The 7077-nt window shown below is 45.1% G+C and overlaps 1 protein-coding gene and 1 pseudogene across 1 annotated transcript in view; one reads left to right on the top strand and one right to left on the bottom strand.

Annotated features, from left to right (window-relative positions):
• LOC102870062 (ceramide synthase 4-like) overlaps positions 1-7077 on the top strand; it is a 16941-nt gene that overhangs the window by 4205 nt on the left and 5659 nt on the right. The gene's annotated exons all lie outside the window — the stretch shown is intronic.
• On the bottom strand, positions 2064-2839 carry LOC102865592 (annotated as a pseudogene).

Raw genomic sequence — 7077 nt, 5'->3', positions numbered from 1 at the left:
ATACATTTCCACTATTCCTCCTCCATGCCACGACATAGTGCTATTAGCATGAGCAGTTATAAATCCATTACCATCCTTACTCTAACTTAATTCTTTTTTAAAAAATTTAAATTTGTTATTAATGTCAGTAAAAATTTACAGAGGCTTTGGATTTCCATTCATTCATTGTTGCACATATGCTTCTTTTCTTAGTTGTTTTAGAATGACAGATCTGTACACCTCAGCTGGAAGTTCAGAAGTAAACATCACTCATTCTTGCTGCCCAGTTGGAACCAGCTTAGGCTGACACTCCCTCTGTTGAGTTTTCATTTCAGTGGGAACTTGAGAATCTATCATTGACTCCTTGGAAGAGGTGTGTTTATAGCTCTGTGATTTATATCACAGAAACCCAGTGTGGGCGGCAGCTATGGTTGAATCAGACTTGATGGCAGTGGGTTTGAGTTATTTTGAAATCCCAGGAGGAGATTGCCCATGTTTTCTCTTGAGGAGCCCCTGGTGGATTTGACCTTTCAGAGAGGTGCTGCGTTTGGGTTAGCAATGCAACGCCCTACAGGCTACACCAGAGCTCCTTATATAAGTAAACAGACCAGTGCAATCAGGGCAATGCCTTCCCCAACTCTAGCAAAGGCTCTGTCCTGTGAACCCTCCTCCATAGAAGGATAAAATAGAGGCTCATGCAGAATAAGCAGATCTGCTAAACTTTAATGAGCCTCTAGGAAGACAGAAATTCTCACCTGGGAAGCAAGCAATGCAGAGCAACTAGGACTTTATGCAATTCATTTAAAAAAAAATCAAGCTAACTCTTGTAAAAATGTCTAGTAATTCAGGATTAGAAGGTGAAAGGAAAACGTTTTCAAAGTCTCAATTTTAACTACTGGAAATTTAAAGCAATTAAAACTGGGTTGAGCAAAGCAACTCACGGGCAGTTTTCCAAAATTTATTACTGTTGACAACTTTGTTACTGCTGAGGTTTGTTTCTGGTTCTAGTGAGGATTTGGATGGAATGATTACTCAACATTGGGTGTGAGTTGATTTTATTTGGCCTCCTAATAAAAATGGGTTTGATGAGCAATATAAGGATGGAATCCAGGTTGGAAGTCTTCTGGATCAGCTGGATTCTACAGAGGTTGGTTTTTCTGGTTCTGGTGAGATTAGGGTGGACTGTGTTCATGTGTTCAGGTCTTTCATTCAAAGGGTCACTATGAGTCATCTACGAGACGGCACTTAACAACTACAACAACAATGAGAGAGCTCTGTTGGCATAGTAAATAGAAAGTTATGCTACCAAGATGAACGTGAGTGATATTAATCTGAGGCCCTCCTGGTTTTAATTGTTTGGACGAACATTCTTCTAAGTGGTATAGCACTGGACTGTCCATTTGTAACTCGCGGTTGCTGTGATGCTAAATCCTGTGATACTGATGTGTCAAATGTGATAATGGTTACCTCATGGTGGGCATTGTTGGTGTGTTTGGGTTTTTAAAAATTTTCCCAGTTTTAAAATTTGGTGTTCTCACCCTGCTCCTCCCACTTGCCAACTGAGCAGATTCTCTACCATTAACCCAAAAAAGAGTGATTCTTCCTGGCAGCAAAATACAATATATAAGCAGCCGCCCTGGTTTGGAGCAAATGATGCCTGGCCTGTAATCTAAGTCTTCACCTTAACCTGGTCCTAGCTTCAGGAACCTAAGCCCACCTATGTCTTAGGTCACCATAAAAGCCACACCACCAAGACTATATAGCTGTCACTAGATTTCAAGTTTCCTTGAAATCACTTTAAAAAATCTCCCAAAAACCTCAAAAATAATGCCTCTCCCTTTAATCATTTTTTTTTCTGCTTTTGAATGAAACAAAAGATCACAAATACACACTTTTCCCCAGTGTAAGGCTAAACCAGGAGCTTCTGGTGAATGGTCTCTTCAAGTTGCTCAGATAGGTCAGTCTAGGAACAAAGTCCCTTTAACCTCTGCAATGAGGCCTTGCCAAACACATGAGGACAAACCAAATGATGACAGACACACTGGGTCCACACCAGTCCTTGGGCTTCTCTCTCCTCCCACGTTTCACAAGCAGGGTCCATCCGAAGGGAGCAGCCCATACTTCTGTTGGAGAATGGCTGTAGTGCTTCCCAGGGCACAGCCTGGATGGATGATGCCAAACTTTCCAGGAACAGAGAAGTCAACGACAATTGCACCAAGGCGATACTCAGGGCTCTGTCATCACCAATTGGCCCCCATCAAGGACTAGGGATGGTGAGAGAACTGGCCTGGGAGCTGAGGTTGGCACTGGTGAGTGCAAGAGGTCCCCCAAACACCTGGGCCAAGTCCTGCATGAAGGCACGACCAGGAATCCGGATACCTATGAGGGAAGTGAACGGGCTCAAGTCCTTGTTGAGTTCTTCTGTGTGATCCATCACCAGGGTCACTGGTCCTGGCAAAAGATCTTAGCGGAGCTCCTTGGGAACTCTCCATGGCAGTACCTGTAGACGTCGGCCACGTGGCCCAAGCACACGGCCAGTGGCTTAGCCTCGCTGTGGCCTTTGAGGTGGTACACATCTCCCAGTGTCGCCGAACAACTCACCGAGTCAGCCACCATACAGCGTGTCCGTGGGGACTGCCACCACAGGGTGCAACTCGGCCATGGCGGCCCGCAGAGCTTCAGTCCAGCCGCCAAGCTTGGGGCTCATAGTCTGCACGGCCCCACACCCAACAGTCACAACAGCTGAGTCCCGGCGCCACTGTAAAGGTGGTGGGAGGACAGAACCTGCTGGCCCCTCACTCAATCCCAAGCTGGCAACCACTGCGGCCCTCAGCCCCCTGCCCGGCCGCACTGGAGACATCGGTGGACAGTGTTTGGTGGAGCTCCCCGATTAAAAACACTTGGAAGCAGGAGTGGCATCCACTTCTGAAATAGCTTGCCAACAGAAATTCTATGAACTTGGAGAAACGATGAAAGTTATACAAGTGTTCAGGTCTTTCTTTCATAGGGTCGCTATGAGTCATCTACGACTCGGCGCTAGTTAACAACAACAGCATCAGTGACCTTCTTCAGGGGATCGTCCCTGTTGACAACATTTCTCAGGAGCACTCTATCTGCTTGTTCTTTTGACATTTGTTATCATGTGCTGTCATGTCAGAACGGACTCATAGATGACCCTCCGGCGGGTTTTCAGAAGCAGTAAATCACACAGGAGGAGATTGCTCATCCTTGTCCACAGAGAAGCTGGTGGATTCAAACCACGAGCCTTTCCACGAGGCAGTCTATGGTATATTCAATACTCTTTGCCACCTTCACAATTCAAAGACATCGATTCTTCCTTGGCCTTCCTTACTTGTTGTCCTGCACCCACATGAGTGTGAGGTGGCTGAAAACATCACGGCTGGGATCAGGCCCACTTAGTCTCCAAGGGAACATTCTTATGTTTTAGCACTTTGAGAAGCACGTTGGAGCAGATTTTCTCTATATGAAATGACTGTTAATGAACGGACATCCATGGATGGGGAGTACAGACCCAAGTAAAAGGACATCCTTGACAAGTCCAGTCTTTTCTGTGTCTCATGATACTGTTACTGGCCCAGTTGTGTGGGTGTTTGTTCCTGATGGTGACATTCACTCATTCATTGCAGTTGTGTCTAACCTGACCCATAGCTGACCCTCCATTGGATTTTCATGGCTGTAATCACACAGCAAGGGATTGACTTTTCTTGTGCAGAGAAGCTGGTGGATTTGATCTTCCAAAGAGAAGAAGCCTTTGGATTAGCAAGGCCACTCCCTACGGACTAGGCCACTAATTGTTATGTGCTGTCAAGCAGAACTCATAGCCACACAATAAACAATGGATCTGAACCCTGTCCAATCCTGTGTGATCTTCAACATCTCAGACACACTCAAGCCCATTGCCGAGTCATTGTCAACCCACCTGGCTCAACATCTTCCTCTCTTTGGCCAACCTCCACCTTCCCAAGTGTGATGTCCTTCCCCAGAGAACAGTCCCCTCTAGCAACGTGCCCCAAATATCTGAAGCGTCTTCATCTTTTTCTCCAAGAAGTACCATGCCTGCACTTTCTCCAAGATATATCAGTTCTTTGGGTCATCCATGGTGTATTCAGTGCTGTTCTCCAGTGAACACCACAGCTCATAAACATCAACTCTTCTCCCGTGATTCCTATTCATATTCCAGCTCTCAGCAGCACAGTAAGTGACTGAAAAGACTGTGGCCTGAATCAGGCACACCTCATTCCAACAGAATGTGGAAATTATCTAACAATTTGAGCTGTGGGGCTGGAGAAGAATATTGGGGGTACATGAACTGCTAGGAAAACAAACACATTCATCTTGGAGAGGGTCAAACCGGGCGGCACCTTGGAGGCAAGGATTCTGAGGCTTCGTCTAACATACTTGGGCATGTTGTAAGGAGGGACGGGTCCTTGAAGAGGGACATCACGTTTGGTAGGGTGGAGGGACAGCGCAAGAGGAGAAGGCCCTCTGGGAGGTGGATTTATTCAGTGACTGGGGTAATCGGGATGGGTGTATTGGAGACAGTGCAATTGGCACAGGACAGAGCAGAGTTTAGGGCTGTTGTACATAGGGTCGCTATGAGTCACAAGTGACTTGATGGCACATAAAACAACAACATCATTAATATTGCATGCAAGGAAAATATTGCTGAAGATCATCCAAAAATGGCTAGAACTGTATGCCACTGTTGCTGTTGTTGTCAGGTGCCATCGACTCAAGTATGACTCACAGCGACCCTAGAACAGCCGACATGAGTCCTGCCCTGTCTTGTGCCATCCTCATCATCTCTGACGGAGCCCACTGCTGAAGTCACCATATCAGTCCATTAGTTTAGGGGTCCTGCTCTCCTTCACCGACCCTCCATCTTTCTAAGCATGAAGTCTTTTTCCCAGGAATAGCCTTGCCTATATGTCCAAAGTGTGAAAGACCAACTGTCACTACTTGTGCCTCCAAGGAGCACTCTGGCTGCACTTTTTCCAAGACATATCTGTTCTTTTCCCACTTCCGTGGATATTCAGCACTCTTCTTTAACTCCACAACTCAAGGACATCAATTCTTCTTTCATCTTCATTCATTTTCCAGCTCTCTGACACAGCACATTGAGAGGGAACTACTGGAAGTTCATGCTAGTTGTAGAAGAGGCCACAGCCCCGGGCATAATATTGCTGATGTCAGATGGATTCAGGCTGAAAGTAGAGAGTACCAGAAGAGCGTCTATTTGCATTTTATTGACTATGTAGAGGCATTTGACTGAGTTGATCATAACAAATTATGGCCAACAGGGAGAAGAATGGGAATCTCAGAGCACATAATTGTGCTCATACAAAACCTATACATAGATCAAGAAGCTATTGCATAAACAGAGCAAGGGAACACCACGTGGCTTAAAATCAAGAGAAAGGGATTGCTTCCTTTCTCCACACCTATTCAGTCTGTCTGTTGAGCAAGTAATTCGTGAAGTCGGATTCTAGAAAGAGGAAAGTGGCATCAGGATTGGAGGAAGACTCATCAACAAGCTGCCTTATGCAGATGACACAACTTTGCTTGCTGAAACTGAGGAGGATATGAAATGCTTCCTGTAGAAGATAAAGGACTATAGCTTTTGATATGGATTACATCTTAACATCAAGAAAACAGAAGTCTCCACCACAGGACCAACATTCAACAATATGAAGGATGGAAGAAAGATTAAAGCCTTCAAGAATTCTATCTTGCTTAAATCAATAAGATGTAGGCTACTTGAGCTTCTATTTATAGTGAGGTATAACCCAAACCGAGGGTTATTGTCTTTGAACTTCACCAGCTCCCGTTGTTGTTGTTAGGTGCTGTCGAGTAGAGTATGACCCATAGTGACCCTAAGAACAACAGATCTGAACCCTGTCCTATCCTGTGCCATCCTCACCCTTCCTGACGCATTAAAGCCCATCCAGGCAGTCACCGTGTCAATCCACCTAGTCCGTGGCCTTCCTCCTCAGCTGATCCTCCACCTGTCTGAGCATCATGGACCTTCCAAAGAACAGCCCCTCCTGGCAACGTGCCCGAATTTTGAGAGGTGAGGCCTCATCGTCCTTGTCTCCAAAGAGCACGCTGGCTGCACCCTCTGCAAGACATATTTGTTTGTTTGCTGACAGTCCATGGAATGTTCAGTGCTCTACTCCACCGTGACAGCTCAAAGGCATCGATTTTTCCTTCTGTCCTTATTCATTGTCCTGCTCTCAGATGCACAGCAAGAGATCAGAAAGACCACAGCCTGAATCAGAGGCACCTTTGTCCTCAAATTGACATCCTTACCCACAATAATTTGGAGAGGGGCTTAAGTGCAGACTTTCCCAGGGCAATATGTTTCCTGATTTCCTGACTGCTGGCACCAAGGGTGATAATTGAGGACCCAACTAAGACAAAGTTGTTAACAGTTTCAATCATTTCTCCATCCGTCATGATGTTGCCTTTTGGCCTAATGGAAGAATCTTTGTTTTCTTGATATCGAGATGCAATCCATATCGAATGCTGTATTCTTTGTTCTGCAAAATGTTCAAATTCTCCTCACTTTCAGCAAGCTAGGTTGTATCATCTGCATACCACACGTTATTGAATGTCTCCCTCTGATTTTGATGCCACATTCCTCTTCATATAGTCCAGCTTCTCAAATAATTTGCTCAGCATACAGGTTGGATTAATATATAGAGAGAATACAACCCTGACACACTCCCTTCTTAATTTTAAACCATGAAGAGTTCTGTTGTTCTGTTAGCACAACAGCCTCCTGGGGGAGGGACAGTTTTGGCATGAGCACAATGAAGTGCTTTCAGATTCCCAGTCTTTGCAGTATTAGCCCTAACTTGTCATTGTCCGTACAGTCAAATGCCTTTGTAGAGTCGATAAAACATAAATAGATTCTTCTGGTATTCTTTACTTTCAGCCAGGATCCACCTGACATCAGTAAACATCCATGGCCTCTTATAAATCCTACTTGACTTCTGCCCATTCCTTATTTATGTACTGTTCTAGTAGTTATTAAATTTATTCTGCAGGATTTTGCTTCTTCTTGTTGTTGTTATG

Source organism: Elephantulus edwardii, unplaced genomic scaffold (genome assembly GCF_000299155.1).
Source record: "Elephantulus edwardii isolate Elephantulus edwardi_28Jun2011 unplaced genomic scaffold, EleEdw1.0 scaffold00185, whole genome shotgun sequence".
Classification (NCBI taxonomy): domain Eukaryota; kingdom Metazoa; phylum Chordata; class Mammalia; order Macroscelidea; family Macroscelididae; genus Elephantulus; species Elephantulus edwardii.
This window is presented reverse-complemented; position numbering and strand designations above follow the sequence as displayed.